The sequence below is a fragment of the Schistocerca americana genome, chromosome 4, assembly GCF_021461395.2.
Source record: "Schistocerca americana isolate TAMUIC-IGC-003095 chromosome 4, iqSchAmer2.1, whole genome shotgun sequence".
NCBI classification, from domain to species: Eukaryota; Metazoa; Arthropoda; class Insecta; order Orthoptera; family Acrididae; genus Schistocerca; species Schistocerca americana.
Window position 1 is genome coordinate 450608821 of NC_060122.1, and position 24894 is coordinate 450633714.

The 24894-nt window shown below is 44.2% G+C and overlaps 1 protein-coding gene across 1 annotated transcript in view; it reads left to right on the top strand.

Moving 5' to 3' along the window:
- Positions 1-24894, top strand: part of LOC124612299 (putative glycerol kinase 5) — a 394929-nt gene that overhangs the window by 248498 nt on the left and 121537 nt on the right. The gene's annotated exons all lie outside the window — the stretch shown is intronic.

Genomic DNA, 24894 nt, shown 5'->3' on the forward strand with positions numbered 1-24894 from the left:
GGTCCATAATGGTGACTGTCCCCATACATCGCGACGGATCCCTAACAGTACGGAAAGTTTTACGGTCTATATTACAGTGGTGCCCGCAAAAACTACAGACGGTGCAACAACTGAAATCTCATGACCTGCAGGAACATTCTGAATTTGCTCTTCGGTTTCTGGCACGGATCGCAGTTGATGACATGTCGTTGGGTTTTCACTATAGGATGTAGTGAATGCACAGAGCTGCCGACTTTGAGGTGCTGTTAAGCCGCATGTTATGCATGAAGAGCTATTCCACTCGCCGTATGTGACTGTGCGTGTGTGGTGTGGACTCACAAGCACCTCGGTCCGTTCTTCTTTGAAGAGCATACAGCCAGACGGCCTGTCAGGTGTACCGTGACGTCTGTACGTTATCGAGACCTTGTACGCATGTTAGATTAGAGTAATACTAGTTCCATGGATCATGAATACGATATTTCGTAATGATGTGGAACGAGTCAAATTTTCCAATACATGACATAATTAAGTTAATTTGATAACATACTTAAGTTAATATAGCAACTTTTTTATTTTTTGTTTTTTATTTTTTAATTTTTTTAATAATTTTTTTTCTTGATTTATATCTATAAATTCCTCTATGGAGTAGAAGGAGTTGTCATTCAGAAATTCTTTTAATTTCTTCTTAAATACTTGTTGGTTATCTGCCAGGCTTTTGATACTATTTGCTAAGTGACCAAAGACTTTAGTTCACCCCTTTCTGTGCCAAAGTTAGATTTAATCTTGAATAGTGAAGATCATCCTTTCTCGTATTATTGTAGTTATGCACACTGCTATTACTTTTGAATTGGGTTTGGTTGTTAATAACAAATTTCATAAGAGAGTATATATACTGAGCAGCTACTGTGAATATCCCTAGATCCTTAAATAAATGTCTGCAGGATGATCTTGGGTGGACTCCAGCTATTATTCTGAATACACGCATTTGTGCAATAAATACTTTATTCCTCAGTGATGAATTACCCCAAAATATGATACCATATGAAAGCAATGAGTGAAAATAAGCGTAGTAAGCTAATTTACTAAGATGTTTATCACCAAAATTTGCAATGACCTTTATTGCATAAGTAGCTGAACTCAAACGTTTCAGCAGATCATCAATGTGTTTCTTCCAATTTAATCTCTCATCACTGGACACACCTAAAAATTTGGAATATTCTACCTTAGCTATATGCTTCTGATTAACGTTTATATTTATTAATGGTGTCATACCATTTACTGTACTGAACTGTATGTACTGTGTCGTATCGAAATTCAGTGAGAGTCCGTTTACAAGGAACCACTTAGTAATTTTATGAAAGACATTATTGACAATTTCATCAGTTAATTCCTGTTTGTCAGGTGTAGTTACTATACTTGTATCATCAGCAGAGAGAACTAACTTTGCCTCTTCGTGAATACAGAATGGCAAGTCATTAATATATATTAAGAACAACAAAGGACCCAAGACTGACCCTTGTGGAACCCCCATTCTTGATAGTTCCCCAGATTGAGGAATTTACTGATCTTTGCATATTATGAGAATTGCTTATTTTAACTTTCTGCACTCGTCCAGTTAGGTACGAATTGAACCATTTGTGCACTGTCCCACTCATGCCACAATATTTGAGCTTGTCTAGCAGAATTTCATGATTTACACAATCAAAAGCCTTTGAGAGATCACAAAAAATCCCAATGGGTGCTGTTCGGTTATTCAGACCATTCAAAATTTGATTGGTGAAAGCATATATGGCATTTTCTGTTGAAAAACCTTTCTGGAAACCAAACTGACATTTTGTTAGTACTTCATTTTTACAGATATGTGAAGCTACTCTTGAATACATTACTTTCTCAAAAATTTTAGATAAAGCTGTTAGAAGGGAGATTGGACGGTAATTGTTGACATCAGATCTATCCCCCTTTTTATGCAAAGGTATAACAATAGCATATTTCAGTCTATCAGGGAAAATGCCCTGTTCCGGAGAGCTATTACACAGGTGGCTGAGAATCTTACTTATCTGTTGAGAACAAGCTTTTAGTATTTTGCTGGAAATGCCATCAATTCCATGTGAGTTTTTGCTTTTAAGCAAGTTTATTATTTTCCTAATTTCAGAGGGAGAAGTGGGTGAGATTTCAATTGTATCAAATTTCGTAGGTATGGCCTCTTCCATTAACAGCCTAGCGTCTTCTAATGAACACCTGGATCCTAATATATCCACAACATTTAGAAAATGATTATTAAAAATGTGATTCCTACTTTGGAAGAACGCAGCTGTGTAGAAACCACTGTTCTCGTGCAAGATGGGGCAACGCCTCATGTCGTCCAGTGGGAGATCTGTGTAATGCAAACTTCCACACAAGTGTTATCTGCAGAGGTTCTTCCCTATGCATGGCCTGCAAGATCACCTGATCTGAATCCATGTGACTTTTCGCTCTCGGTATATCTAAAAGAGTCCGCCCCTCGTGGTTCCCGAGCACGGGGTCCCGGGTTCGATTCCCGGCGGGGTCAGGAATTTTTCCTGCCTCGAGATGACTGGGTGTTATTGTGTCGTCTTCATCGTTATCATTCATCCCCATTACGGTCGGAGGAAGGCAATGGCAAACCACCTCCACAAGGACCTTGCCTGGACCTTGCCTAGTAAGGCGGCGCGGTTCTCCCGCGTCGCTCCCCTACGCTCTGTAAAGAAGTATGGGACTCATCATCATCATCATCATCATCATCATCATATCTAAAAGAACCGCGTTTACCAGGGACACGTTCAGTCTGTATCTGAGTGAAGGCTAGTATGCAGTATACAGGAACACGCTGCTGAGATTCCACGGGAAATGTTGCGAGAAACTTGATCACGTAGTTTTACGGATGCAGCATCTCGTCGACGTGTCTGGTGCTCGTATTTGACAAATTGTGTAGGCAGCGGTTTATAATAACGTCAACATAATGCCTTTCTCACTTTTTTTACCTTTACTGCCGTCGTCCCGTTCCTAGACGATTACATATGGAAACGTTTCTATATGTCTTTCTTGCATTCACAGCGCCAGAATTGCAGCTGGTGGCAAAATGTAAGTAATTTTTTCCAGCATAAATCGGTTCCACAGCAGCGCATTATAATATCTACCAAGCTTCGCAGCCATATGATTATTACAGCCCACGCTGGACGTTTTGAGTAGCTGTACTTTAATTATAACCACGCGGTAACTCCACTTTTGGCTTCTGGCTGTCCGGTGAACTGCTAAACACACAGCAGCACCGCAGCAGCTTCAGCTAGGAAGAGAGTTACAATACAGGGCACAGATTCTCCCGTCACGTCATACGGCCGTTGCAACAGAGAAGCGGAGAAACCATGTCATTAGCGACAAGCGGAAGTCCCAATGTCGCCACTTAATTGTACGTTCTTGCCGTGAGCCCGACTGCAGCCTGCCACCGGCAATGGCCGGTGACAGCTCCTAGGAGGCCGGCCACTGGCGCTGACGAAACGTTAGGGAATACAGAATTCAAGACAACGAACGAGGTTACTAATTTTCATATACAGGGTGTTTCAAAAATGACCGGTATATTTGAAACGGCAATAAAAACTAAACGAGCAGCGATAGAAATACACCGTTTGTTGCAATATGCTTGGGACAACAGTACATTTTCAGGCGGACAAACTTTCGAAATTACAGTAGTTACAATTTTCAACAACAGATGGCGCTGCAAGTGATGTGAAAGATATAGAAGACAATGCAGTCTGTGGGTGCGCCATTCTGTACGTCGTCTTTCTGCTGTAAGCGTGTGCTGTTCACAACGTGCAAGTGTGCTGTAGACAACATGGTTTATTCCTTAGAACAGAGGATTTTTCGGGTGTTGGAATTCCACCGCCTAGAACACAGTGTTGTTGCAACAAGACGAAGTTTTCAACGGAGGTTTAATGTAACCAAAGGACCGAAAAGCGATACAATAAAGGATCTGTTTGAAAAATTTCAACGGACTGGGAACGTGACGGATGAACGTGCTCGAAAGGTAGGGCGACCGCGTACGGCAACCACAGAGGGCAACGCGCAGCTAGGGCAGCAGGTGATCCAACAGCGGCCTCGGGTTTCCGTTCGCCTTGTTGCAGCTGCGGTCCAAATGACGCCAACGTCCACGTATCGTCTCATGCGCCAGAGTTTACCCATACAAAATTCAAACGCGGCAACCCCTCAGCGCCGCTACCATTGCTGCACGAGAGACATTCGCTAACGATATAGTGCACAGGATTGATGACGGCGATATGCATGTGGGCAGCATTTGGTTTACTGACGAAGCTTATTTTTACCTGGACGGCTTCGTCAATAAACAGAACTGGCGCATATGGGGAACCGAAAAGCCCCATGTTGCAGTCCCATCGTCCCTGCATCCTCAAAAAGTACTGGTCTGGGCCGCCATTTCTTCCAAAGGAATCATTGGCCCATTTTTCAGATCCGAAACGATTACTGCATAACGCTATCTGGACATTCTTCGTGAATTTGTGGCGGTACAAACTGCCTTAGACGACACTGCGAACACCTCGTGGTTTATGCAAGATGGTGCCCGGCCACATCGCACGGCCGACGTCTTTAATTTCCTGAATGAATATTTCGATGATCGTGTGATTGCTTTGGGCTATCCGAAACATACAGGAGGCGGCGTGGATTGGCCTCCCTATTCGCCAGACATGAACCGCTGTGACTTCTTTCTGTTGGGACACTTGAAAGACCAGGTGTACCGCCAGAATCCAGAAACAATTGAACAGCTGAAGCAGTACATCTCATCTGCATGTGAAGCCATTCCGCCAGACACGTTGTCAGAGGTTTCGGGTAATTTCATTCAGAGACTACGCCATATTATTGCTACGCATGGTGGATATGTGGAAAATATCGTACTATAGAGTTTCCCAGACCGCAGCGCCATCTGTTGTTGAAAATTGTAACTACTGTAATTTCGAAAGTTTGTCTGCCTGAAAATGTACTGTTGTCCCAAGCATATTGCAACAAACGGTGTATTTCTATCGCTGCTCGTTTAGTTTTTATTGCCGTTTCAAATATACCGGTCATTTTTGAAACACCCTGTATTATGATAAACTGTAAAATTTACTAAGGACATTGTATGAGAGCATGCCGGAATGTAATGCCTTAGATTCTTTTATGTGAAAAATCTTATTAAAGCTTTTTAAATAAGGCAAACGTTATTACATTCTACATCTCTATTCTTCATGAGACAACCCATGCGTCGGACAAAAATTAAAGGCAGCACTGCTGAAGCATTAAGGATGTAAGTCACAAGGCATGCCCGCTGTATGTAGCTGATAGCAGAGGGTTGGTGGAAGTAGTGTATGAGCGGCGATGGCTGTGTTTGGATCAGCTGCTTTGTATGCTGTCTGAAAGTGCGGGAGGCTAGTTCAAGTACCCTAACAGTATGTTTAGGAAACGCGAACAACATTTGTGCATCAAGATTGAAAAGGCACATGGTCGGAGCGCAAACAATGTTTCCTTCTGGCACTGCAGTCCATTATCCTTCACGACAATCCATGATGCCACGCAGCGAATGTTGTGCAGAGCTTCTGCGTGAATAGGGATGGGAGGTACTGGAACATTCAGCGTGTTCATCCGTTATGAGTCCGTGTGATTACGACCTGTTCACCAAAGTGAAGGAAGTTCTTCATGGGCGTGGCACAAGACAACAGAAGACGTCATCCGTGCCATGGGTCGGTCCGTGCGAGAAGTCGACAGAGACGGATGTGCTGATGGTGTACGAAGCCTTCTGTCTCTGTGGGGGAAATTGTGGGGCGATTATATTGACGGCGTCTAATAAGATGAACGTCTGTCGTACAGTCTGGTATGAATCGTAACCTTGTTGCCACTACGTTTTATCCAAACCAGTATTTATCTGTCACCGTGGCGACGAATACTTTTCTCCCAACGGGAGACCAGTTTGTTGATGGTGTCACTATAGACTGTTTCACTTTCTTGTCAGAGCCATAATCTGGCCGAGCGGTTCTAGGCGCCACAGTCTGGAACCGCGCGACCGCTACGGTCGCAGGTTCGAATCCTGCCTCGGGCATGGAAGTGTGTGATGTCCTTAGGTTAGTTAGGTTTAAATAGTTCTAAGTTATAGGGGACTGATAACCTCAGCTGTTAAGTCCCATAGTGCTCAGAGCCATTTGAACCATTTGAACGTACTGCATACTCTTTCCATCACAAACCTTTTGGAACCAGAATTTTTAAAGAAGGCGAGGACTTTCGACGCGCCACTCTTCTTTACGTTACATTGTTTTAAGGACAGAAGAAAATTTGAAAGTTTATTTAGGGTAATTCGAGGTTCTTTCCTATTTCAGGCAAAGGGACCTACCTTATTTAGTCAATTCTCCACTGCACATCACGACCTTCATCAGAATTCTGCAAGTCTACACCTGTAACTACATTCCACAGCGTATAGGGAAGAATTTCTACAGTACCTACTTAGAAGCTGCAATAGAGTTGCATATGTCAGACCCATATTTCAGTGGAGAGTATGATTACATTACCAAGAAAAAAATATTTTGTAAAAAGACAAAGGAAAAAAATAATACAATGTAATTCAATCTTGAATTACTCTACCGTGTGCTATGGACATATTTACATGTAAAAGCTCGATAGAGAATCGGGAACGTGTCTTCCTTCTGTATTGTCAAAGGTTCGTTGTTTCTATCTGTAAAGTGATAAGATTTACACCGTCTCAATTTTACTGTTCCTTTTGTGTATGCGCAAATGTTTATTCTTATTTGTTTACGCTGATACAAGTGAATATTTGTGTTGAGGCAATTTCACCTTACTTACTCTTATTACTACACATATTTGCAGAGTACATGAGACAACATGAGACGTATCATGTATATGAACAGTTACAGACGAGTTTATAAAAGATAAAAGCGCAAATATGTAACAATCATAAATATTCAGCAAGCTACAGACGAGCCAAACCGGTACTTACTTGCACGTTTCCACTTCATTTGGACGGCTCCGCACCGACTGAACATGGCTGAAGTTGACTTGTCCGACCACACAAAAGAGAGAATTGCTGAGTCTACGTGCACGACATCTCTCCGCTATCTTAATTAGTTGTTATGGTTCCACTCTCTAAACAACCTCTGATTTTGGACTGATTTAGCCCACTCCTTCTGGGTGTTGCAGTTTTCACAAACAATACCGTAAATCTATTTAGTGAAACTTAAATACACAGTTTTGTGTTTGTTGTTATTGTTCTGTTAGATCATAAGCACATTAGTATAGTCCTTTATCCTTATACTCTGTCACAGAAAAAGAGCGGCAATTGGATACGATGTCTGTACCTAATATTGCCTTGGTGCATTACTTTCGTTGTCTGAAAAGAACAGAAAACTTGACCAGTCGGTTAGCATATCGATAAAAGATAAACTGAAATCTTCCATAAAAGGCTACGGACAATAAAATGATCGAAGAATGAAGGATATGAAGAAATTTAATGCTAAGGGACATGTAATGTCTTTTAGAGATATTTTATCTACACTGCCGGAAAAAATACTTGCTTTTAGATGTTCCCAGTTCACTCAAGATTTATTGTGGCGACAGTGCACATGGAGTACATAAAATGATTACAATTATAGATCAATAACACAGGCTGTTTGAGGTAACGATATTGACACATGCTGAAACACCCATGTTACTACATGGTGTAGACTGCGCGTGCGGCGATGCAGACAGTCGATCGTACATATGGCGAACACTGTCCTAGGGTACGTTATGCCACGCCTACTCGACCCATTCACGAAGTTCTGTAAGAGTTGTTGGTTGACGAGTCGCACCAGTCACTTCTCATCCCATCACATCTAACATGTGCTCGGTCGGAGACAGTTTCATGGACAGTGTGTGGGCCAGCATTGTCCTGTTGAAACAACACATCACTTTTCTGTTGTAAGAACGGCAAAAGAACAGGTCTGACTACATTCTACAAGTACCTGGCGCTGGTTAGAGTCCCCTACAGAAACACAAAAGATGAACGAAAGTTGCAGCTTATTCACCCCAGACTATAAGGCCACGGCCGGGGCCAGTGTGTGTGGGACGCATGCACTCTATGAGACAGTGTTCAACAGGACTCCATCGTACACACAAACGACAAACACTTGCGTGCAGGCAGAACCTGCTTTCATTGCTGAAGACCACAGCGCGCCATTTCATTTTCCAAATAATCCTCTGAGGGTACCAGTCAAGCCGTGCACTTCAATGCTGTGGCGTGAATGGAAGACAGGCTAGAGATGTGCGTGTCCACAGTCTCACTGCTAATAACTGATTCGCAACAGTCTTGTGTTAGCACATCTGGGCTACAAGCCTTCTTACCAGTGCTGTGGTAGCTGTATGATCTGCCACTGCTGCCCTTACAATACAACGATCCTGGTGAGCGTCTGTGCTGAGTGGGCGTCCAAAACCTCGTCTACAGGTGTGAGAATGTTCACGTGACCACTGATACCAACATCGTTGCACAACTGACATAGCACGCCCAATTTGTGTGGGAATTCTTCAAAAGCACCATTCCACCACTTAGAAGGCCACAATTTGACTCCTTTCTAACCCGTTTGGTTGGCTATAGGAAGCACTAGTGCGTCCCCATGGCATGGTTGTCTGCTTGCTTCACAACTTTGCACCACGCTCAGCCTTCTGGCTGTGAGCATTCCCTATGAACGGTAGACACAGATGGCGCTCTGGTAACTATGACACTACGCTATCTGTCGGCGGACGACGTTGGATCCATTATCAATACATCTACTATCCTGCTGTTGGCAAATGCCGTCATCGGATCAAAATCGATCCCATCTTTCCATGTGTACTATTTTTTTCCGGTGGTGCAAAATTATGAATGACATTTAGGAGTATGTGTTAAGATGCGAATGCTATTTTTTCACAGTGCTTCGTACCATTATGTGTCAACGGTCCACTTGGTTGATACAGCTGCCTGCTACACAGCTAGCTCATTTTTAACAATGGACTGTTTCGCTACGGGAATTGTGGGGTCGCAAAGTTTAGTGAGCTAAAGCAAATATGTATGCTGTTTGACCGAAGGCTTCCGATTTCAGCCGATATCTGGCTGCTGCGGACTAGAGTGCATCTGTTTAAGCTAGGGTACTTGGAAGTAGCTGACAGAATTGTAAGTGAAATGGGAAACAGCTCTCATGTCTAACACACCATTTCATCTCATTTCAATTTCCTGTCGGGGATGTGTTAAATGAGAGCTCTGTATCTTGTTTTGAAAAGTTTATAGCAAATTTTGATGCCAAATATATCAGAACTACCGATACAGCTGAGCTAGTTATTGAAATAGCGGCTTTCATTGCCAGAAGAAAAATCCGATAGCTAGGATACACGTGGGAGTTTTTTGCTCTGTCAGTTTGGTACTTTCAGATAGCACTCCCAGAATAATTTACACTACAGCCGAGACGGCGTAAGATGAGCTCCGATAGTCGCAGAACTGGTGTAAGATTTCAACTGCGAAGGGCTAACGGCTGCAGGCGAAAACAGCGTCGCCTACAGAGCTGTGAGAATACTGAGGCGTTGCCATAGAGACGTTTACAAAATAACGTTACGTTGCACGAAGTTGCACCCAGCCCACTGCGACTGTCAGTGATCAACTATAGGGGCGGATTTTCGCTGTTAGTTGCTGTATGATAGTCACTTGCGAGTACTTTCAGTAAGTGTCTGAGAGTCTTAAGAGAAAAGATGTCGGAAACGTTTACAGACAGCAGGCTGAAAGAGTCAGTGAGAGCTGAGATATCACTCTACGCGAGACTTTTCAGTCGTAGTTCTGTGCGTGAAGGAAGAGCGTGCGGTGGAGAATGTCGGGCTGCAGCTGCACTTTTAATACTTCTAATTGAAAAGAAAAAACGTAAATGACCGTGTTCGTGTTGGATACGCGTGAATTAAGCTGTGGGATGATTTTGGAGCATGAAAGAATCTTATTGAAGGGCTGGTGATGGAAGATCTACAACATCGAAATTTTACGAGAATGATAGCGATGGAGATTGGATACCATTATCCGCAAATCAATTATTGTTAAAGACAGAGTGCTTGTGACACTAAGATTTCTAGAATCTGGTACTTTTACTCTCTTAAGCAGTTGGTAGAGTAACAACTACAATGAAATAACGTTACACCTGATAACAACTTGATACCCATACTCGTTGAAAAGCCAAATAGGCAGATAATGTATCTAAAAATTTCGAGACGTATATTTATTTGAACGTTTTTGCTTGTGTTGTCTTAAAGAACCACGGGTCTAATGAAGCAAGGGATACAACCCGTCGGCTTTGACCAATGACGTCATGCGCTATCATTGTACATTAAAATAGTTGAATGTGATTTTAAAAGAGATCGCTACATATTGCTCAAAATATTCTTCGTTTGCATTTATTTAAATAATTGGTTGTTTGAAATTCATTCGGTGTATTGGCTAACTGCAGTACGGGATACAAGTTTAGCGTACGTCGATTTCTTCGTTTTCGTTAGCAATAATATCTTGTTGTTCAGTTGAACTATATAGGTCAACTGAAGTACGGGATACAAATTTTACATGTGTTGTTTCCTTCGCCTCCGCTGCCAGTGATAGTCTGTTCTTACGTTGATAGTACCACTACCGATGGCAGAAGGAGCTACGTACATAATATTTGTATCCCGTACTTCCGTTGGCCTATATATATGTACACGGCTAACGTAAACGTACTTTACATTTGCAACTTGTATCTCAGTTGAACTACTCGAAGAGGCAATAAGACGACACATATACAGTTTGTATCCCGTAGTTCACTATGGGGTACAGTTTGTTCTCGCCTAGGATGCTAATAGGATCGACTGAAAGTTATAGTTTTGATCACAGCAGTGACAATAGTATCCCATTCTTTAGTTGAGCTATATAGCTATACACAACATTTGTATCCTGCTCTCCAGCTGACATATGTAGGTAAATCTCATAAATCTTACATACGTCGTTCTTTTCGAGTAGATAGTGTCAGTATAAAGGTCAACTGAAGGACGGGATACAAATTTTAGTTGTGTCGGGCGTTTCGCCTTTAATATTACTACTACAGATTCGAAAAAATCGTACTGATACTCGTGCTGGGAAACGAAAGAAGAACGACAGCTGCGAAATTCCTATTACGTAGTGGAGTATACGAAAACATACGTAATGGTGTAGTACAACAATGAAATACGTCAAAATAGACAAATGCTGTAAAAGAAAATAATGGAAAACTGAACTTACCCCACAGGAACTTCTTAAAAGAACCGAAGCTCGCCTAGAAATACATCAGCAAAAATCACTGTGGTGTGCATACTGTAAGACCTTCAGTACACACACCATCAGATTATTTGACCTGTCGCTCTAATGAAGTAGGCGAGTGTCAGCAATATGTCTCGTGGTCTTATCGTGGCGTGTTTATCTTCTGCCATTAGGTCAGACGATAGAAATGCCACTTGCACGCTTAGAGTAGCAGATTGACGGTGACTAACTTTAAACAGAACTGGATTAATTTTCACACACATTTATTAAAATAATAACAAGCATAAAAATTACTCAACTTGGTTCTGGATGCTATTTACAATTGACAATCTGAAGTTCCTTTGGTATTGGTATGTTAATCTCATTCTCACATATATCTCTGATACTTGACAAAAGTGTCTATACATTTATCTTCGTGGCTATGTACAGGGATATGGTAATCGTATTAGGCACAGACTGAAACTTGACTATAGACTGGTACAGACAAATGTAGAACTCGTACAGACTGATGCAGACAAATGCAGGCTGGTACAGAGTGATGCAGACTACCTAATCGGAGGTCTGTACATTCGTTATAATACTTCGCGCGTTCATGTATCACTGCGCTAGTGTGATCAGCAAGGAGAAAAGGTTCTACGTAAGCAGCAATCTCTTTGGCTGCGTTATATATTAATACGCGGATCGGCGGAAGCAGAATTTGGTCCGTCTCTATGGCAGAGCACCATCTCGTAGTGCGGAGACAGACGAGCGCTGCGCCTGCGCTGTTGTGCTTAGAGGGGCGCGCTCTAGTGGGAAAGTTGCGTACGCGCTGACTACGCGGAACTATGTACACAACAATCACATACCCACATACACAACAAAAAAAACATTACCAAACACACACACACACACACACACACACACACACATATATTCACCCCCACCCACCCACCCACCCACCATCCTAATGTGAAATTACCTAACATATTTCGGACAGTACATCTGCCCAACACGTTTAACAAAACATTTAAACGGGCAATATGATTGCGGAATACTACACCTCCATGAATATTCGTGTAAGTGACTTTGAAGTGTGGAAATCCGGTGTTTCCCTTTCCCTACAAGAGATTTCACAGCTGACCAGTAACCCTCTATGCCATTTGTGCAAGCCCCTGTGGCTAATGATCTGAACTCAATATTATGATTAAATACGAGGTGCTGATAAACCCTTTCCCCTAAATCCCTATACGAAGAAAAACCATTTGAAATCACAATGGAACCCTCTGCAACGTGATCTTCAATTACGCTGACCAAAACTTCCTTCCTTAGATGAAACTACAGCCTCCCAAACCCATAATCCACCGGAGGTTCCCCCCTGTTGTACTTCTTTTGCCAAAATGCGACTCCTCATTTTCGACCATAACACCGCTCCCCCCCTCCCCCAACGGCCCTCTGTATTTCATGTATGCCCCACAAACTTCCCTACAAAAAGAGTGCCAATCCACAACTGTAGACTTACTCACACGACAATCATGCACACACAGCCGCACAGGATATCTCAAACACCAACTGTACGTAATTTTCATAATATCTCTCAAGACGAGCTTAGATTTTTCGAGCCACGTCCCTCGTCTAATGGACCGCCACAACCGATCTTGGCTGCTCCGCCATATGAATAAGTCGTGAGTACGGCGACGAGATACACTTGTGAGGCGCTATGTTCGCCGCACTCACGACATCGAACACAGTCGGCAACGAGACCACACATTTGTAAAAAACAAATCGTGGCCAACATGGCTACGCGCATAGCCTCTCTCAAATCACCCAGGCTCATCGGCACAGATAAATCCATACCTACAAACGAAAATGAATGCTAAAAATTGTCCTAAAATAAGAAACTAATAGTCCAAATTACCTCAATATCACTAAGAATGAAATTAAGTGCCGGCCGGAGTGGCCGTGCGGTTCTAGGCGCTACAGTCTGGAATCGAGCGACCGCTGCGGTCGCAGGTTCGAATCCTGCCTCGGGTATGGATGTGTGTGATGTCCTTAGGTTAGTTAGGTTTAATTAGTTCTAAGTTCTAGGCGACTGATGACCTCAGAAGTTAAGTCGCATAGTGCTCAGAGCCATTTGAATCATTTTTTTTTAAATTAGGTACCGAATGAATTGCAAACAACCAATTATTTAAATAAATGCACACGAAGAATATTTTGAGCAATATGTAGCGATCTCTTTTAAAATCACATTCAATTATTTTAATAATGATAGCGCTTATCCGGAACACAGAACTGTTGTTTTATCTATGGCTGAAAGTGAAGACGTTATTATCTATGAGTAATGTATGACGTCATTCGTCAAAGCCAACGGGTTGTATCCCCTGCTTCTCTAGATCCAGAACTACTCGTACATATTTGAATGTCTGTTCTTCAACACCCAGTATAATAACCAGTAAATACCGCGTCAAAAAATTTGTAGACTCGGGTGTATTAACTGAAGTTAAACGATCCGAGTTACAAAACGATTATTTTGAAACATATCTTTACTTGTTTCTGTGAGTTAATCTATGTCATAAAACTGTTTCGCCTGATTCCTTAAATTGCGGATGTTCTGGTAAATTTCATCTGTGGAAGTGTTTGAGTCTAGCCATTTCAGTCAACAAACTTTGCTTCTTATATCGGTTCCTGCAGTCAAGCGACTGTACATTCCGTAACACCAGCCTCTCCTCTTATAAACTAATCAAGTACACGACTTCCACCTGAGTCGATTTTCGGGTAGCTTCTTTCATAATTTTTTTCTTTTTTTGCCAGCACTTCGCGGACATTCACTTTGTTGCGTGTGTCCATCGTAAGAGTAGTCCCAGCTGTCACAACAATGCCTGTACATGTTTATAGATCAGTTAGTTGCAGAGTCTATATATGGCGCAATGGATAAAGCGCTAGCTTCTCATTAACGTAGAATTGGTTCTCCTCCTCATTAACTGTTTTTTTTTCTTTTACTAGCTCTATACAATATCTCTAAGCTGTTTATATAAGTTCTTTGCTGCGTTGCATTGTTTAAGGTTAGAAGCTTAGAAATAGACTAGCTACTCATGCTGTTCGTGTAGGAGGTAAAACGGGCGATATATTCGCTTAGATAAACGCCACAGCCAGAAATTTTTGCTCAAAGCACGCAGTTTCGTGAGTACTTTCATTTAATATAGCGTGGGGCACATAAAAGTGGCCCGGAGAATAGAGTTCTAGGGTACAAAGAAACACAGCAGAGGAAAGGAGATACAGTACTAACCTGACTACATCAGATGTTGAAAGTGACCAACATTCAGCTCTTGGCACTTTCGGACCCTTGTCAGCAAGTTGCTGAAGGTGGATGGAAGATGGAGTGCTGGAGTGGCTGCAGTCTCATCCGAAATTTTCTGCTGCAATTCTTGAAGACTATAGGGTTTGTTGCGTTACAGAAATGGTTCAAATGGCTCTGAGCACTATGGGACTTAACATCTGAGGTCATCAGTCCCCTAGAACTTAGAACTACCTAAACCTCACTAACCTAAGGACATCACACACATCCATGCCCGAGGCAGGATTCGAACCTGCGACCGTAGCAGTCGTGCGGTTCCAGACTGAAGCGCCTACAACCGCTCGGCCACCGCGGCCGGCTGTTGCGTTACACCTTATACTTGAGGGCTCCCCATACAAAGTAATCGCACGCCGACAGATCAGGTGATGTGGCTGACCAGTTAGGGCCGCAACCAGACCGACCTCTGCTAACAACTCTGTCAAGTGAAGATTGTGTAAATGTGCTCCAAGGTTCGGCCGGCTGTATGGGCAGCTGTTCCATCCTGTTGGAAGTAGATGTGTTGCCACAAATGGTTTCAAACTGTTGCCAATGTAACACATCGAAGTCAGCGTGTGATGAAAGAAGGTGGGACTAATAATGCGGTGTGCAGAGACTGCACACCAAACCCCAACCTTCTGATCGTGCAATGGTGTTTCGTGCGGGTTAAGCGGATTCTCCACTTCTCCCCAAGCTGTGATTCTGTGAGCTGACAGAACCACTCACGTGAAACCAGGCTTCATCAGACATAAAGAACAGGTCTATGTTGAAGCCATTCATTGTTATATAAGCGAATAGCCACTTATAAAATTGGAGGCGCTGAGGAGCATCTGCTGGGTTTAGTACATGAACAACAAACGCTCGATAGCGATGCATCTGCAGGTCCAGGTGGAGTATTCGTCAGCATGATCGACGTGATATGCAGGTCTCTTGCGACAGGCGTCGTGTTGATGTGGTAGGACTCTGAAGCATTTTCTGGTGAACTGCAGCCACATTTTCTGGTGTGCGGGCACATTTCGGGATGTTTTGTGACCTCTTCAAAACAGATCGTGTCTGACACCATTTTCGGGCTAAGCGTTGCATGGCACTCTTTGACACGATTAAACTTCTCTGCAAACATCTGACCACGCCGTTTTTACGAATTTGTTGTGACGTATCTTTCTACAACGAACACCCGCTGCTCCACTGTACCATCGTCCCTTTTTCACTGTTCCACTTACACCGACACAGCCCGCACAACGCTCTGAACCGGTGTTGATCACATGGCAGGCGTACAAGTGGTATGCGCGTCATGGGGTGTGGATGTATACATACATTCACGTCCAGTCGTATTCACTCGTCCAGGCCACTGTTACTTGCTCCACCCTGTATGTGCATGAGCACGGCAAAATATATTACCAAGATGTAGCGCAAAAAATGGTACAAGTCCTGAGCTCAATATGGCTGCTCAGCACTCACCAAGAAATACTCTGTTCTCCCGACAATGCCAATATAGTCTTTTTAGTTTTCCTTGTCTGAAAGCTACGGCGAGCAGCGCTTGTGAGATAGATGTTGTCGTCTACCCGAGACACCTAAAATCGCAGAGCGCGGCTATCTGAGATCTTGCCCCACTCCCGTACACTACCAGCTAACTGACTCTTGACGCTGTTTACGCTGCACGAATTACTCGAAAAAGCTCTCTGAGAGGGAAAAACTCTGGCGTGCACACCTAGCTTAATGGACAATACCACTACATCTTCCGATATCGATTTTTTGAAGTTTTTTCTTTTTTCAAAATATGGATTACAAAATCTTATATAAACAACGAAATAACTTTGAGGATAGTTATGACAGTTCTAGTGACTGCAGCATCTTTTCAATGCAGTTTCAGGAAGCTGAAGATTATAAAAATCTACTTAATGTCGAATATACGTGAAACAAATTCTGCTATTTTGTTTGTAGAATACGACATAGCACCTAAATTTGACATCGGTGACGTAATCAACGAGATTGCTTCGCTGAACACTAGGAAATGGAAAATAAAATCTGTTTGTATTATGTTGTTGTTGTCATCTTCAGTCCAGAGACTGGTTTGATCCATCCCTCCATGCTACTGTACCCTGCGCAAATCTCATCATCTCCAAGTGACTACTGCAACCTACAGCCTTCTGAATCTGCTTAGTGTATTCATCTCTTGGTCTCCCTCTACGGTTTTTGCCCTCCACGCTGCCCTCCAATACTAAATTGGTGATCCCTCGGTGTCTTAGAACAAGTCCTACCAACCGATCCCTTCCTTTAGTCAAGTTTTGCCACAAATTCATCTTCTCCCCAATTCTATTCAGTACCTCCTCATTATTTACGTGATCTACCCATCTAATCTTCAGCATTCTTCTCTAATACCACATTTCGAAAGTTTCTATTCTCTTCTTGTCTAAACTAGTTATCATCCATGTTTCACTTCCATACATGGCTACACTCCATACAAATAGTTTCAGAAAAGACTTTCTGACACTTAATCTGTCCTCTATGTCCTTCCTCAGAAACGCATTCCTTGCCATTGCCAGTCTAAATTTTATATCCTCTCTACTTCCGTCATCATCAGTTATTTTGCTCCCCAAATAGCAAAACTCATCTACTACTTTAAGTATCTCATTTCCTAATCTACTTTCTTCAGCATCACCTGAATTAACTTGATTACATTCCATTCTCCTCGTTTTGCTTTTGTTGATGTTCAACTGATATCCTCCTTTCAAGACACTGTCCATTCCATTCAACTGCTCTTCCAGGTCCTTTGCTGTCTCTGACAGAATTACAATGTCATCAGCAAACCGCAAAGTTTTTATTTCTGCTCTGTTCATTTTAATTCCTACCCCAAATGTTTCTTTTGTTTCCTTTACTGCTTGCTCAATACACAGATTGAATAACATCGGGGGTAGGCTACAACCCTATCTCACTCCCTTCCAAACCACTGCTAGCCTTCCATGCCCCTCGACTCTTATAACTGCCATCTAGTTTTTGTATATTTTGTAAATAGCCTTTTGCTCCTTATATTTGACCCCTGACACCTTCAGAATTTGAAAGAGAGTATTCCAGTCAACATTGTCAAAAGCCTTCTCTAAGTATACGAATGCTAGAAACGTAGGTTTGCCTTTCCTTGATCTATCTTCGAAGATAAGTCGTAGGGTCAGTATTGCCTCACGTGTTCCAACATTTCTACGGAATCCAAACTGATCCTCCTCCTACCAGCTTTTCCATTCGTCTGTAAAGAATTCGCGTTAGTATTTTGCAGCCGTGACTTATTAAACTGATAGTTCGCTAATTTTCACACCTGTCAACACCTGCTTTCTTTGGGATTCGAATTATTATATTTTTCTTGAAGTCTGAGGGTATTTCGCCGGTCTCATATCTTGCTCACCAGATGGTAGAGTTTTGTCAGGACTGGCTCTCCCAAGGCCGTCAGTAGTTCCAATGGAATGTTGTCTACTCCCGGGGCCTTGTTTCGACTCAGCTCTTTCAGTGCTGTGCCAAACTCTTCACGCAGTACGGTATCTCCCATTTCATCTTCATCTACATCCTCTTCAATTTCCATAATATTGTCCTGAAGTACATCGCCCTTGTATAGACCCTCTATATACTTCTTTCACCTTTCTGCTTTCCCTTCTTTGCTTAGAACTGAGTTTCCATCTGAGCTCTTGATATTCATACAAGTGGTTTTCTTTTCTCCAAAGGTCTCTTTAATTTTCCTGTAGGCAGTATGTATCTTACCCCTAGTGATATATGCCTCTACATCCTTACATTTGACCTCTAGCCATCCCTGCTTAGCCATTTTGCACATCCTGTCGATCTCATTTTTGAGACGTCTGTATTCCTTTTTGCCTGCTTCATTTATTGCATTTTTATATTTTCTCCTTTCAACAGTTAAGTTCAATATCTCTTCTGTTACCCGAAGTTTTCTACTAGACCTCGACTTTTTACCTACTTGATTCTCTGCTGCCTTTACTATTTCATCCCTCCAAACTACCCATTCTTCTTCTACTGTATTTCTTTCTCCCGTTCTTGTCAATCGTTCCCTAATGCTCTCTCTCCAACTCTCTACGACCTCTGGTTCTTTTAGTTTATCCAGATCTCATCTCTTTAAATTCCCACCTTGTCTTGCTTCTTCAGTTTTAATCTACAGTCCTTAACCAATAGAATGTGGTCAGTCCACATCTGCCCCTGGAAATGCCTTACAATTTAAAACCTGATTCCTAAATCTTTGTCCTACCATTATATAATCTATCTGAAACCTCGAGTGTCTCCAGGCCTCTTCCACGTATACAGCCTTCTTTCATGGTTTTTAAACCAAGTTTAGCTATGATTAAGTTATGCTCTCTGCAAAACTCTACCAGACGGCTTCCTCTTTCATTCGTTATCCCCCTTCCATATTCACCTACAACTTTTCCGTCTCTACTATCGAATTCCAGTCCCCGATGACTATTAAATTTTCGTCTCCCTTCACTGCCTGAATCATTTCTTTTATCTCATCATATGTTCTCAATCTCTTCGCCATCTGCGGGTCTAGTTGGCATATAAACTTGTACTACTGTGGTACGTGTGGACTTCGTGTCTATCTTGGCCACAATAATGCGTTCACTGAGTTGTTCGTAGTAGCTTACCCGGGCTCATGTAATTTTTTTTTATTCGTTACTAAACCTACTCCTGCATTACCCCTATTTGATTTTGAATTTATAACTCTATATTCACGTTACCAGAAGTCTTGTTCCTCCTGATACCGAACTTCACTAATTCCCACTATATCTAACTTTAATTTATCCATTTCCCTTTTTAAATTTTGTAACCTACCTACCCGATTAAGGGATCTGACATTCCACGCTCCGATCCGTAGAACGTCAGTTTTCTTTCTCATGATAACGACATCCTCTTGAGTAGTCCCCTCCAGGAGATCCGAATGGGGGACTATTTTGCCTCCGGAATATTTTACCCAAGAGGACGATATCATCATCTAACCATACAGTAAAGCTGCATGCCCTCGGGAAAAATTACGGCTGTAGTTTCCCCTTGCTTTCAGCCGTTCGCAGTACCAGCACACCAAGTCCGTTTTGGTTAATGTTACAATGCCAGATAAGTCAATCACCCAGGCTGTTGCCCCTGCAACTACTGAAAAGGCTGCTGCCCCTCTTCAGGAACCACACGTTTGTCTGGCCTCCCAACAGATACCCCCCTGTTGTGTTCGCACCTACGGTACGGTTACCTGTATCGCTGAGGTTCGCAAGCCTCCCATCCAGCGGCAAGGTCCATGGTTCATGGGGTGAGGATTTATATTATAGCTCATAAAAAAATATAGTAGCTGCCATAAACAGTAAGGCATTGATTTTGTTGTAATGTAAATTCCTTTGGAAGATTTATACAATTTCTGATTTATGTACTTCAGTGATGGATCTCATTAGTTGTGTGCATTATTTATTATCTATGTAGCCCATTTAAAAAATACAGGGTTTTCCTGAACCGTGGCGAAAAAATTATAGGTGTCGTATAGGGTGTCTTGAGGAACAAATTGAGTATGGGATCCCGTGCCCGGAAACTTCATCCAAAGACGGTACAGTGGATCGAAGTTATAAGTGCCACCACCTGTCACTAGGCCACCTGTCCGGCGGAGTACACGACACTGTACGCAAACACACCGTAAGCGAACTTTTCGCAATTCTGTTTGTTATTCAGTGATCGCGACTTATTGCCACGATCGCCACTGGAGAAAATGGAGCCAGCTGCTGAGTAGAAAGGCCTTGCCCTCTGTGATTCGATGCTCTGTTGCCTCGCTTAATAACCGTTTCGGACATACACTCCTGGAAATGGAAGAAAGAACACATTGACACCGGTGTGTCAGACCCACCATACTTGCTCCGGACACTGCGAGAGGGCTGTACAAGCAATGATCACACGCACGGCACAGCGGACAGACCAGGAACCGCGGTGTTGGCCGTCGAATGGCGCTAGCTGCGCAGCATTTGTGCACCGCCGCCGTCAGTGTCAGCCAGTTTGCCGTGGCATACGGAGCTCCATCGCAGTCTTTAACACTGGTAGCATGCCGCGACAGCGTGGACGTGAACCGTATGTGCAGTTGACGGACTTTGAGCGAGGGCGTATAGTGGGCATGCGGGAGGCCGGGTGGACGTACCGCCGAATTGCTCAACACGTGGGGCGTGAGGTCTCCACAGTACATCGATGTTGTCGCAAGTGGTCGGCGGAAGGTGCACGTGCCCGTCGACCTGGGACCGGACCGCAGCGACGCACGGATGCACGCCAAGACCGTAGGATCCTACGCAGTGCCGTAGGGGACCGCACCGCCACTTCCCAGCAAATTAGGGAAACTGTTGCTCCTGGGGTATCGGCGAGGACCATTCGCAACCGTCTCCATGAAGCTGGGCTACGGTCCCGCACACCGTTAGGCCGTCTTCCGCTCACGCCCCAACATCGTGCAGCCCGCCTCCAGTGGTGTCGCGACAGGCGTGAATGGAGGGACGAATGGAGACGTGTCGTCTTCAGCGATGAGAGTCGCTTCTGCCTTGGTGCCAATGATGGTCGTATGCGTGTTTGGCGCCGTGCAGGTGAGCGCCACAATCAGGACTGCATACGACCGAGGCACACAGGGCCAACACCCGGCATCATGGTGTGGGGAGCGATCTCCTACACTGGCCGTACACCACTGGTGATCGTCGAGGGGACACTGAATAGTGCACGGTACATCCAAACCGTCATCGAACCCATCATTCTACCATTCCTAGACCGGCAAGGGAACTTGCTGTTCCAACAGGACAATGCACGTCCGCATGTATCCCGTGCCACCCAACGTGCTCTAGAAGGTGTAAGTCAACTACCCTGGCCAGCAAGATCTCCGGATCTGTCCCCCATTGAGCATGTTTGGGACTGGATGAAGCGTCGTCTCACGCGGTCTGCACGTCCAGCACGAACGCTGGTCCAACTGAGGCGCCAGGTGGAAATGGCATGGCAAGCCGTTCCACAGGACTACATCCAGCATCTCTACGATCGTCTCCATGGGAGAATAGCAGCCTGCATTGCTGCGAAAGGTGGATACACACTGTACTAGTGCCGACATTGTGCATGCTCTGTTGCCTGTGTCTATGTGCCTGTGGTTCTGTCAGTGTGATCATGTGATGTATCTGACCCCAGGAATGTGTCAATAAAGTTTCCCCTTCCGGGGACAATGAATTCACGATGTTCTTATTTCAATTTCCAGGAGTGTAGTTTTACATACACAATTTATTTTTCTGCTAGAACTCTCTAAAATCTCCAGTGTTTTTCGGTATATTGGGAAAGATAAACTGCAGATGGAAACCCGTATTCGAAACCATTATCCACCGTGGTAACAGAGCATCACATTCCTTGGACACTAGGCTTTTCTACGCAGCAGCTAGTGTATCTTCTTCGCTGGCGATCGTGACAGTGACTAACAAACAACATTGCGAGACTTTCCGCCTGCGGTGTGTTAGCGTGCAGTGTCTCATTTGCTGCCGAAGGAGTGGCCTACTGGCAGGAGCGGACGCCTGTAACTTCAACGCTCTGTAGCATCGTCCGATGACGTTTCCGGACACGGGTTCCTGTTGTCGATTCGTTGCTCGGGACACACTCTACAACTTCTCGAAGGCTGTCGCAACATTTCTGGAACACCCCGTATTTTTCAATAATCATTTGTAATAAATATACTTTAAAAATTACAAAATTTCTTAAATCTGTATAAAAAATTTCGAGAAAGATATTTTGTGGTGTGGGTCGGGAGCAGCGGTGCAGCTTCTTATTTCCTGCCAGAGGCACAGGACCACCTTGATGCAGCACTGTTTGATGCCGGTTTTGCAAACTAACTTGGTGGCAACACTTTGGAAAGCAAGAAAGAAAGAAAGAAAGAAAGCTTAGAGAGTTATATTTCACGTTCTGTATCATATGTTAGGTTATGTTAAGCCATTTATCGATGAGAATTCTTGAAAATGGTTATGATTGCCCTGTCAATGTGGTCTGTGTCATCTATTGTCAATATATATAGTTCTTACAATGATGCGAAAAAAAGTAATTAGATAACTCCTAATATCGTGTCAACTTCCTTTTGCCCGACGTAGTGCAGCAGCTCGATGAGGCGTGAACTCAAGAAGTCTCTGGAATTCCGTCCAGAAATATTGAGTCGTGCTGCCTCGATAGCCGTCCATAATTACAAAAGTGTTATTGGTGCAGGATTTTGTGCACGAACTTACCTCTCAGTTATGTCCCATAGATGTTCGATGGGCTTCATGTCGGACGATCTGGCTGGCCAGACAATTTGCTCGAACTGTCGAGAATGTTCTTCAAAACAATCGCCAACAACTGTGGCCCGCTGAGATGGCACATGGTCATCCATAAAAATACCAACGTTGTTTTGGAACATGAAGTCCACGAATGACTGAAAACGGGCTCCAAATAGCCGAACATAACCATTTCCAGTCAATGATCGGTTCAGTTGTGTCAGAGCACCCGGTACATTTCGTGTAAACACAGTGCTTGTTGACAGTTTGGGTCCATGGATCTGTGGGATCTGCGTCACACTCGAAGCTTATCACCAGCTCTTAGCAACTGAAATCGCGACACAGCTGACGAGACCACGGTTTTCCAATAGTTTAGTGTCGAACCAATATGGTCACGAGCCCAGGAGGGGCACTGCAGGCGATGTCGTGCTGTTAGTGAAGAGTCTCGCGGTGGTCATCTGCTGCCGTAGACCAGTAACGCCAAATTTCGCCGCATTGTCCTAACGGATACGTTCATCGTACGTCCGACATTGATTTCTGCGTTTGTTTCTCTCGGTGTTGCTTGTATGTTAGCACTGACAGCATTTCGCAGATGCCGCTGCTCTCGGTCTTTAAGTGGAGGCCGCCAGGCACGGTGTTGTCTGTTGTGAGAGGCGTTACGGCTTCTGCACTACTTGTTAGCAGCAGACCCAGTGGCTGCGCCAAAGACTGAGACTGCGTGTTTTACTATTATTTATTGAACTTTCTTTACAATTTCTCCCTCGTCGTCGCTGCCCAGCCCTGCGGATCCCTCCGCCTGGCTGCTGCTGTGTAGATTCTCCGACAATGCGCGCAACGCGCGCCGCTGATCGCATTCGGGAGCCTCAGACCACCAGTTCTCCACTGAAGCCAGGATGCCCTGTGGTTGAGATGAACTCGTCGCCGCTCGGTGCCCCAGTACGTGAGGTCAGCTGCCGACGCCTGCTGCACCGGCGGCCGGGAAGCCGTCAGTCGCGATATCCGCGAGGTCCCGTCACGGACGGACCACGCGCCGTGGGGCCGGGTTGCCGTGAAGTCCGGGCGTCAGTCCCCGGCGGCGCCTGTGACCGAGATCGCGCTGCGGCCGGTCCTGCTGGAAGTTCTCGCTGTAGTTAGTCAGCCGTGGTGCCGACCGAACTCAGGCCGACCTCCAGAGCTGAAGTCGACATCTGGCGGCGAACGGATGACTCCTGCGAGCTGGAACAGACTTCTGGAATCGTCACCTACGAAGATTGAACATTCGGACACGGACCACGTCCGTCCTCAGATCCGAACTGCTTCCTAATGGCTTCTGTCTGTTGCTGCCTGCGCTCCACTATTTGTATGTGGCAGGAGGACGTTTTTTATCCTCGGTGGTAGCTTTTTGTTATTACTCCCGCAGTATATTGCAGCGTAACTTAGTGTGCTGGCCTCACTTCCCCTTACTCAGCACTCTCCAGGCTCTGCACAGCGCTCCATGTGCGTCCTTGCGTCAACCTGTCGGTAGACTGCTGCTGTCAGCGAGGCTATCTGTGCCTGCCTACTTTGCGACGCCTCGGTCGCCGGTGTGCCTCTGTTTAGCCATTCTCCACTGCGTGAAACAACGCTTACTACATGTGGCCGCAACAGAGGTAATGCCTGAAATGTGGTATCCTTGGCAGACTCTTGACACCGTGCATCTATCTCAGAATATTGAATTCCTTGACAATTTCCGAAATGGGATGTCCGATGCATCTAGCTCCACCTACCAATCCGTGTTCAAAGGCTGTTAATGCCCGTCGTGCAGCATAATCACGTCGGCAACCTTTTCACGTGAATCACAGGAGTACAAATAACAGCTGCGCCGAAGCACTGCCCGTTTTGTACCTTGTGTACGCGATACTACCGCCACCGGTATACGTGCATATCGCTATGCCATAACTTATTGCCACCTCAGTGTATATTTTATCTCACTGGACATTTGGTTTCGTCGTGCTTCATTGTAATTGATACCGCGTACAAAGTAATGAAAATTTCTAAATGTGCGT